The sequence below is a fragment of the Coenobita brevimanus genome, chromosome 80 (assembly GCF_032717465.1).
Source record: "Coenobita brevimanus isolate Jiangsu-jjx chromosome 80, ASM3271746v2, whole genome shotgun sequence".
Taxonomy (NCBI): domain Eukaryota; kingdom Metazoa; phylum Arthropoda; class Malacostraca; order Decapoda; family Coenobitidae; genus Coenobita; species Coenobita brevimanus.
This window is the reverse complement of record NC_137033.1, coordinates 28,042,579-28,052,617: the sequence shown is the minus strand read 5'-3', so window position 1 is coordinate 28,052,617 and position 10,039 is coordinate 28,042,579. Positions and strand designations below refer to the sequence as shown.

The following is a 10,039-nucleotide window of genomic DNA, read 5'->3' as shown; positions in this document are numbered from 1 at the left end:
CTATTACCAACCCCCTCCCAGCACAAATGTCCACTAGCGCACTCCCATTCTCATCTATCTCAGCAGGCACACCCCACTCACCAACTATTCCATCCACCTTCACATTACCAACTTTACCATTCATATCACCAATCAAAAACACTCTCTCACTCCTTCCAAACTTTTCCATGCACACTTCCACATTTGTCCAGAACTCTTCTCTCACTCTTCTAGCACGATCTTGCGTTGGCGCATACACACACACAATCGCCCACATTTGTGTTCCAACTTTCAACTTTACCCACACAATCCTTGACCCAACTGATCCATACTGTCTTATGCTCTTCGTCCATCTTTTACTCACAACTATACACACTCCTTCCTTTGCCCTCTCATTCTCATCTACTCCTGCACATATACCCCATCCATACTCCCATTCTCTCACACTTTCTCCTCTCCATTTTGTTTCAGTCATTCCACATACATCCACTTTCGCATCCTCAAGCACCTGGACAATCTCTCTCTCTTTCACCTCATCATTCGCTCCTCTTACATTCCATGTACACATTACCAAGTCCTTTGTCCGGTCCTGGGTCGTCAACGTTTGGTCAGTCCTTGTCCAAGGCTTCTTGTTTGTTTTTTTAGTTAGTTGTTTTCCGGGGAGGGGCACTAACCCTCCGCCAACCCTTTTAGTCGCCTTTTACGACAAGCAGGGATACTGGGGGAGTATTCTTGAAAACCCCCCTACCCCCAGGGGGGAGGTAGGGGGGTGTGGGGGGGTAGGGGGTTACTACATGACAGTATTGTGATACCAACTCTAACGTACGGAAGTGAAGCTTCGACGTTGTTGGAAGGACACAAGTCAAGAGTGAAAGCCGTGGAAATGAGTTATTTAAGAGGAGCCTGTGGAGTCACATGGAGAGACAGGCTGACGAATAAGGATATAAAGGAGCGTTGTGGTGTTGATGTGGATGTGATAGGAAGCGTTATGAGGAACACACTGAGGTGGTTTGGCCATGTGGAGAGGATGGAGGGTCAAAGACTGACGAAGAGAGTGTATGTGAGTGAGGTGGAGGGGGAAAGAGGGAGGGGGAGGCCGAGGATGAGATGGAGAGATGGGGTGGAGAGGTATATGAGAGAGGGGGGTGTGAGTTGGGAGCAGGGGAGTGAAATGGCGGGGGACAGGGCGACTTGGAGGCGATTTGTTTGTGGCCACCCCAAACGGGATTGAGGCGTCTGGCAATAGATAGATAGATAGATGAGGCCCCGCGTGCAAGAGTATACCCATGTGCCACCTTGGGGAAAATTGAGATAATGTTATCCCACAGCCCCTCAGAGTATGTACTTTCACGTGGACTTGGTGGATGTGATGTATGACCCAAGACAAAAGGGCGAAAACCCATAGAAATAACATTGGGTTTACATCGCCACCTTTTATCAAGCGCCTTTCACCATTATGCTGGTGCAAGAGTACACCCATGTGCCACCCTCATGGAGAATGGCTTCTCAGCGTGCCATTCTATGCATGCAGTAGTGTTACCAATCACCAAGACGATGAGGATAGTCTCATCCCAAACCTCTTTGCTGCACGGTAGCAATACTAATGCTCTTGTCCCAGGCTTTTTCTGGCTGACCAAGCGGTGTGCACGCTCTACTGTGTGTGTCATAACCAACATAATTTTAGTGGTTATAATCAAGGAAACAATGTTTTTTTCAGTAAAAAGAAATAATCTTTCATAACAGTGAGGTTAGTTTTTTTATTGAACCATTGTATTTTTTATTGCAGCAACCACTGTATTCATTAATAAGACTATTTATGTAAAACATCATTATTCCTAGTATTACTGGTGTTATTTTGTTTGTTATTGCATTTAATAGATGTAAAGTGTCTACTGTTCACAAAAAAACAAAGAACAACAAGAACCAGGTGGGAAAAAAAAAAAAAAAAAAAAAAAAAAAAAAAAAAAGCTGCACATTGATAATTTTTTTTCAAAAATTTATAAACTTACTTTTTATGACAATAACGAGGCAACTTCATAACCAACCACTCTACAGACATTCAACTTCATCATACAACATAAAGGAACTCACTAGCTATTGGCCTGCGGTACTAGTGTATGCATAAAAGTAGCAGCATTGTATACTAATGTCTTTTTTTTGTTTTTTCGGGTAGGAAGGTAGAGTCCCGGAGGATTGGAAGTCAGGTATAATTATTCCCTTGTATTGTTGAGTGAAGATGAATGGGAGTTGCAAGGTTTGGTGAATGAATTTGGGACAGTGTGTAGGAGGAGGAAGCTGAAAGTTAATGTAAACAAAAGTAAAGTTATGGTGTTTGAGAGGAATGAAGTCACAGAGTGTGCAATGAGGTTGGATGGTGAGGATATGGAGAATGTGAGTGCATTCAAGTACTTGGGTAGTGTGATGAGTAAGGATGGAACTTTGGGGGATGAAGTACGTGAAAGGGTACAGCAGGGAAGGAAGGTTGTTGGCACACTGAAAGCAGTGATGAGAAATAGGGAGGTGAGTATGGAAGTTAAGAAGTCACTGCATGATGGTATTGTGATCCCTACCCTGACGTATGGAAGCGAGGCGTGGACCTTGCAAGAGAGGAACAAGTCAAGAGTGAGAGCAGTGGAAATGAGTTACTTGAGAGGAGCATGTGGAGTGACATGGAGGGACAGGTTGACGAATGAAGAAGTGAAGGAACGTTGTGGGGTAGATGTGGATGTGGTTGAAAAGATTAGGAGAAATACACTGAGGTGGTTTGGACATGTGGAGATGATGGAGAATGAAAGACTGACTAAGAGGGTGTATGTAGGTGAGGTGGAGGGAGGGAGAGGGAGGGGTAGACCGAGGATGAGGTGGAGGGATGGAGTTGAGAGGTATATGAGGGAGGGGGGGGTGAGTTGGGGGGAGGGGAGTCAAATGGTGGGTGACAGAGTGACTTGGAGGCGTTTTGTCTGCGGCCACCCTTTGCGGGATTAGGGCGTCGGGCTATAGATAGATAGATAGATAGATAGACAAAGGAAAAGGGGAAAAAGAAGTGTGTGGTAATCATAGGGGCATCTATCTTCTTAGTATAATAGGAAAAGTGTATGGTAGGATACTTATTGACAGAGTTAGAGAAAGAAAAGAGGAATTAGTTGGAGAAGAAGGGAGGCTTTAGGACGGGAAGAGATTGTATAGATCAGATATTCATTCTTAGATCTTTAGTTACAATTACACTTTCATGGATTTGGAGAAAGCATATGACAGGGTGGATAGACAAGGATTGTGGAATGTATTAAGAATATATGGAGTAGATGGGAAGTTGTTGAATGCTGTGAAGAGTATGTATGATGGTGCTAAGGCTGCAGTGCGTGTGGATGGTGAACTGAGTGAATTTTTCTCTTTGAAGGTTGGGTTGAAACAGGGATGTGTCATGTCTCCACGGTTGTTCAATCCTTGAAAATTTTGGCACATATACAGTACAGTAATCCCGCATTTTTTGCGGATTTTTTGTCTACGGTTTTGCCCTCTCGCGGATTTTCTTAGCATTAATAAGTTCAACAAAAATATCCTTGAATATACATAAAAAAAAAAAAAAAAAATTGAAATTCCCGCAGCTTCCAATTGTAGCGCGGTAAACTCACGCCACCCTCTGTCCCTCTCCCGTGGCCCCTCTGCCACTGTTACCATATCTAGCATAATTTTATTCTTTTAGCATAATTTTGATCAAATTTTCGAGTCTGGAATATTTTTTAGCATATTAGAAGTTTTAGAATCATTCTAGCATAATTTAGAATGGAATGGAATATTTTTAGAATAATTTTATAAAAGCTACAAATCAGAGAGAGAGAGAGACGAATAAGGTAAGATGTTTGAATAGTTGGTTACTTTCAGTTTGGGCTTGGTTGGGTTGGATTAGGTTAGGTTAGGTTGGATTAGGTTAGGTTAGGTTAGGTTAGGTTAGGTTCGGTTTGGTTCGGTTAGGTTAGGATAAGTTTGAGCTTTGTACTTTACCCATGAAACCTAGGTTTTTCCGATGGGTTTTGGTATGATTCATTCGATTTTCAGCTTCATTTCAGTCGGAAATGACCATTTTCTGTGTTTCCCCCCCTCCCTATAACCCCCGATTCCCCAAAGATCCCTCATTATTTCAAGGGGATGGGGGGGGGTCATATCTCAAAATCTGGTTATTTCCGACGGAAATGATGCTCAAAATCGAACGAATCACATCAAAATCCATCAGAAAAACGTAAGTTTCGTGGGAAAAAGCAGTATGGGTAGATACCGATATTTATCCTCTTACTGTATGTAGGTTCATTTTAATATTTTCATAGTAAACAATACATAATTAATATGTTGCACGAATATGTATAGAATTTTATCATTTAGCTTCAAGTTAGCATAATTCATTTTTTACTTGGAACAAATATGCTCAATCTAGCATAATTTTTTCATTGCCCTAGCATAATTTCGTTGTTTGGATATGGCAACACTGCTCTCTGCCCCGCAGTCCTCAGTCCACGCCTGACTGCCTTAAGTGGCTGTTGTGGTTGTAACCACACTATGATATGAGCCTCTTGCCTCCCACTTGCTTTCCACATGGCCCCAGGACGTAAGCCAGCCTCACCAAAGGCTAATAATACAATTAGTAAGAACTCCAAAGTGACAAAACGATCAAGTTATGACAGCAGAGAAAATTGTGTTACTGGACAAGCTAAGAAACGACCGTGGGAGTGTTTGCTATCACCAGTTAATGCATCTTTTTATTTTGTACTGTTTTGTTAATAAATGTGTAGATAATTGTGTATTACAGTACGGTGTTTACGTTTTTCCTTCATAATGGAGTATGTGCTTTCAATCTTGTAAGAAGGTATTTCGGGATGAGTATGGAGGTTTCGGGACAATTCGCAGTCACAACAAACACAAAACAATTCGCCTTCATTAATGAAGATAGCTATGGGTGACGCTAGAATATAATTCAAAGGCGACTACAGCGAGGAAGAAACAAGTTAATTATTGACTAAAGGTGCAACTAATAAATAATATCCAGAACCTACGCTACTGAACATAGACTTTGCTGGCTCCCCCTGAAATATAGTTATTAAAGCATTGATTAATTAATAATAAGTATATTGATAAAAGTATTGATTAGTATATTTATAGAATGGCGGGGAGTCGTCCAGGGTGCGAATTGTTCTGAAGGGGAATCGTCCATGTTTTGACGGGGAATTGTCTGACGGCGAATTGTCTCGCAATCAGTATGGACATGGACTGTGTGATGGGCAGCATGGTGGACATAAGTGCAAGTTTTCAATTGTTAATAGAGTATTCGCGGAATTGAATTTTCGCGGGGGTTACAAGAACGTAACTACCGCGAAATATGCGGGATTACTGTATCTATATATACAGTATACATACATATATATATATATATATATATATATATATATATATATATATATATATACCACGTTGAGTATACCACTTCCCGTCCGATCAGCGAAGTTAAGCAACGTTGGGTCTGGTTAGTACTTAGATGGGTGACCGCCTGGGAACACCAGATGCTGTTGGCATCCCTACGTGTCAAGTGGGGTTGGTGGAGGATTAGTGCCCCTCCCTGTAAAACAATCAACTCTAAGCCATTGGCCACCCCGTCTGGGATACATGGCATCTGGCAATGAATGAATGAAATATATATAAATATATATATATATATATATATATATATATATATATATATATATATATAGAGCATATATACATATATATATATATATATATATATGTACAGTATGTAGCGGCAGACACACACACCATCCAGTATACCGTATATATAGAGAGAGAGAGAGAGAGAGAGAGAGAGAGAGAGTAATCCCTCTAATATCCTAACGCCCAGTATCCGAACATCCCCACTAACCGGACATAATCATCCTGGGATCCAATATTCCCAAAATGGGCCAAAAACCACAAAAAATTCGAAAAAAATCTGACTTTTTTCCCACCCGTAATTTGAAATTCCCACCTGACGCCGAACAGCTGTTACACCATGGTCCCTTCACCCCTTCCTTCCTCCCCCTCCCCCCTCCCCTGTCAGGGTTGCCATTTGGTATTTTTCATTACCAAGTGTGGGCCAATTTGGTAATGAAAAATTCGTTTGCTAATGAATCAGAATAATGCATTACCAAATGGATTTTTCACATGTATGAGGATACACAGGATGGAGATGGTGGATTGTTTGCTCTCTCTGATTAATCTGCTACCCTACACAGTGTGAAAATAATCAACATGGTGTTAATTATAAGGAGAGTGATTACATGTATTTCCACTTGTATATATAATTAGTGAAGAATAAATGCTAGCTTTACGAATTTGGTAATGAAAAGTTAAATTTGGTAATGAAAGTTGAGCAGATTGGTAATGTGGCCGTTGCGATCTAGCAACTCCGTTACCCCGCCAACATCAACAGTCACAGTCTAACTCCGATCGAGAGCAGATGCTCATAGCAGTGCTTGTTTTTTGTGAATAAACAGTGAATAAACTGCAATACCTCGCCACTAGAACAAACGGGAATTTACAGTGTTGTGCAGTGTTAAGAAATTAGAATTTAGAGTGCAGAGGATTAACTGTGGACTACAAACTGGCGGTTCAAACCATTCCAGGAGCCAGGGACATGTAAGTACCCAGAATGTTTAATATTGTATAAACTCACCTCTAAAACCTCATTTTATGGTTCTTTTTGCATTTATATCAGTCTTTTATGTCCCTTATTGGTGCGATTTGGGTCTTAAATAGGTGCAATGCATGTCCAGAGGGAGTTGTATAGGTGTTTTTCTGAGTTAGGGTCCATAAGTATAAGTCCATAAGCTGGGGCCCAATATCCGGACCTGCCTATGGCTCTATTACGTCAGATATTGGAGGGATTACTGTATATATATATATATATATATATATATATATATATATATATATATATATGTACACTATATAGTGGCACACACACACACACTAAACAGTATATATATATATGAAGCCTCTGTGGTGCAGTGGTAGAGTGAGAGTTTCGTACGCGGGTGAGCCAGGGTTCACGCCCCACCAGGGTAATAAACTTTGAGAGTGTTCACCCGGCCACGTACTGCATTGGCGGACACCAGGGGTGCGTGGTTGAACCAGTGTCGCTTACTATAAAGTAAGCTTGCACCCAGTCAGCCGGCACAGGCCAATTACGCTTGGTTCACAGACTACACACACATCCAAAGCCACTCCAACACTACAATTACACTTACAAGCACTTCTCACCCTACATACAATCTCTGCCAGACAGCCTAAGCCACTTGGTAGAGATACATTGGCTGTATCGTCCCGACTTCGGTCAGGATAGGCCAGTCCTGCAGTGGACACTCAAACGGCTGATGAGATGAGATGAGATATATATATATGTACAGTATATAGTGGCAAACACACACACTATACAGTATATATATATATATATATATATAGCAGCACACACACACATTATATATATATATATATATATATATATATATATATATCTATAAATATAGTGGGCTTGCACAGTGTGCGTCACCGCAGCGCGTGATTCGCCTTGTGCACGAGTGACCAAAAATCATAACCAAAAACCCTTTAATGCGCGAGTTTACCGCACAGAACGCGAGGCAGAGGCAAGGAGTGGCTCAAAAATGCCATTTTCTACTAGTGCACGACCACCCCTCACACAGCGCGTCACGTGTCGTCATGTTGATGCGCCAGACAGAGTCAAGTTGAGCAGCCTAGCGTGATGGAAGGCAGGACTGAGCTGTGTATGTCAAACATTAGCAAGATCCTTGCTGCCGTGGATAAGCTCAAAGAAGAGGTGAAGGAACAGGAAGTGAGCAACCTAAGAACGGAGGAACTTCTGGTTGGTATCGACAAACTCTTCCGTTTCTACACAGACAGGCACGGCGAAGAAATAAACAGGAGAAGACAGACGCTCATAACAAGCTACACACAGCGGGCTCAAGTTGGTGAAATAGCGGAACCATCAACATCGTCTGCTCCTGTTCCTGTTGAGGATGAAGAGGATGCAATGTCAGAAGTGTCAGCATTGGACTTTGAAGGGTTTATGGCCGAAGTGAGTGACTTTGATGCTCCTGGGGAAGGTGATCAAGAGGAGTCTGCAGAGGGAAGTGTTGGTGCGGTGGGGAGTGCGGCGCTGTAAGTGTTGCCGCGCCTCGGAACCCCTGTTTTTTAAGGTCATCAGGCCTGTTGTCTACTGTTGTTGAGGTGACTACAGTAAACCCTCATTTTACAATGCCTCATTGTACGATATTTCGCTTATACAATGTCAAAATTTTAGTACCCTATGCCCACTATACAATGGGAAAGATTTGCAACAACGATTGATCATCCGCGGCTCAGTGAACAGCAAATGTGCAAACGCAACAAAAATGTCCTCACACTGTTGGCATTAGACCACACACACTTGTCCACCGGTCCAGCCTCATTAGCTAGCCCTGCCCAGCCAGGCAGTTCTGACATTGATGAGTGAGGGCTGTGAGTCCCTGTGACTGTGAGGCCGAGTAGGGACAATTCGCCGTCAGGACGATTCCCCATCATTTATTTACGTATCAGTTTATTTAGCAAGTACATTAGTTTTTTAATTATGCAAGTTATAAAAGTGATTGTGGTTTATTGTTTATATAGTAAATGTAAAATATGGCATCAAATCATGGGCATTAACCCTTTAACCGTGGGCATTGTTTTGCCCCGACTGGCCTCTCCTGCGGGGGTTCCAGCCAAATGTAAACAAACTTTAAACCTTTATAACTCTGCACAGAATAAATCTAGAGCGAAAAATGAGGTACCATTAGAAAGTACTAACCTTCGGCTTTGCATTGATGTAGGTTTCATGATTTCGTTGACTATCACTGGATGGGCAGTGCCGTTAGAAGTGGGTGATCTAAAATCACTATTTTTCACTCACACACTATTACCAAATGCCAACCTCATTCTGATAATAATACTATAAACATATATGAACACTGCACATACGATAAACATCCACTCTGTGTTCACTGAGGCAGGTAAAAGACATTGTAATTGCCCGCACTTCACTGCCACATCAGCGGTGTTGTAATCACTATTTTTCGCTCACACACCATTACCAAATGCCAACCTCATTCTGTAATAATACTATAAACATATATGAACACTGCACATACGATAAACACCCGCTCTGTGTTCACTGAGGCAGGTAAATGGCACTGTAATTGCCCACACTTCACTGCCACATCAGCGGTGTTGTAATCACTATTTTTCGCTCACACACCATTACCAAATGCCAACCTCATTCTGATGATAATACTATAAACATATATGAACACTGCACATACGATAAACACCCACTCTGTGTTCACTGAGGCAGGTAAAAGGCACTGTAATTGCCCTCACTTCACTGCCACATCAGCGATGTTGTCACTCACACAGCTGGACAGATACTGATGCGTGTTGGTCAGGGGTGGGGTGGGGGGCCCAGGGGGTGGGAGGAGGGAGGTGGAGGTCGGCTGGAGTGAAAGAACTTAATAGCTACTCTCCCTTGAAACAACTGGCGCACGGAAAAAACGCGGGGTATTCAAAATATTCACAAACATTCGAGAATGACACCCGCGGTTTGGTCGTTTTTGCAATGTCATTCTGGAATGACACCTGCGGTTAAAGGGTTAAATGAAAAATAATAATATATTGAAACGTGAATCAGCTGATTTATGATCGATCCTTCATCTTAGCATAAGGCTTAATACGAGACATTGGCATTTATATCAATGCCTAATTACCTTAAGTGAACGATCGACATACTTTGGAATTAAACAAATAATCTTCATGTTACGTCTATATAAATGTTTCGGGATATTTCGCCATCAAGTCAATTCGCCATCACAATAATAACAAGACAATTCGCCATCAGGACTTTTCGTCGTCAGGATGATTCCCCATCGTTTATTTTCATATCAGTTTATTTAGGAAGTACACTAGTTTTTTAGTACTGTACTTGTACCTCTTCAAAGTCATTTTAAAA

At 41.8% G+C, this 10,039-nt stretch overlaps 1 protein-coding gene and 1 pseudogene across 1 annotated transcript in view; one reads left to right on the top strand and one right to left on the bottom strand.

Moving 5' to 3' along the window:
* The window catches only part of LOC145409375 (dolichyl-diphosphooligosaccharide--protein glycosyltransferase subunit 1), a 332,958-nt gene that overhangs the window by 316,610 nt on the left and 6,309 nt on the right, over positions 1-10,039 (bottom strand). The gene's annotated exons all lie outside the window — the stretch shown is intronic.
* LOC145409400 (5S ribosomal RNA) lies at positions 5,422-5,540 on the top strand (annotated as a pseudogene).